This window comes from Phaethon lepturus, unplaced genomic scaffold, assembly GCF_000687285.1.
Source record: "Phaethon lepturus isolate BGI_N335 unplaced genomic scaffold, ASM68728v1 scaffold44618, whole genome shotgun sequence".
Taxonomy (NCBI): domain Eukaryota; kingdom Metazoa; phylum Chordata; class Aves; order Phaethontiformes; family Phaethontidae; genus Phaethon; species Phaethon lepturus.
The window spans coordinates 3109-3382 of NW_010556309.1; positions in this window are offsets into that span (position 1 = coordinate 3109).

Consider the following 274-nt stretch of genomic DNA (forward strand, 5'->3'; position numbering starts at 1 on the left):
GGGAATGACAATGTAAATATTATGGAACAATTGACTGGAATTTTGTACAAAAGAAAAATATGACTGCAAACACTTTTATTGTCTAGAACTGTATGGAGAGCAAACTGTTTTATACTGGTTAATTATTAAAACATCTTCATATAATTGTTCCCATCTTGTGTGCTTGTTGTGTGAACACATATTTTCCGCAAATACATGTTGTCCCAACCATTTCCAGATTTTTGTATCCGTTGATTAATGTTTTGACAACCTGGCAAATGTATTAATTTCCAGG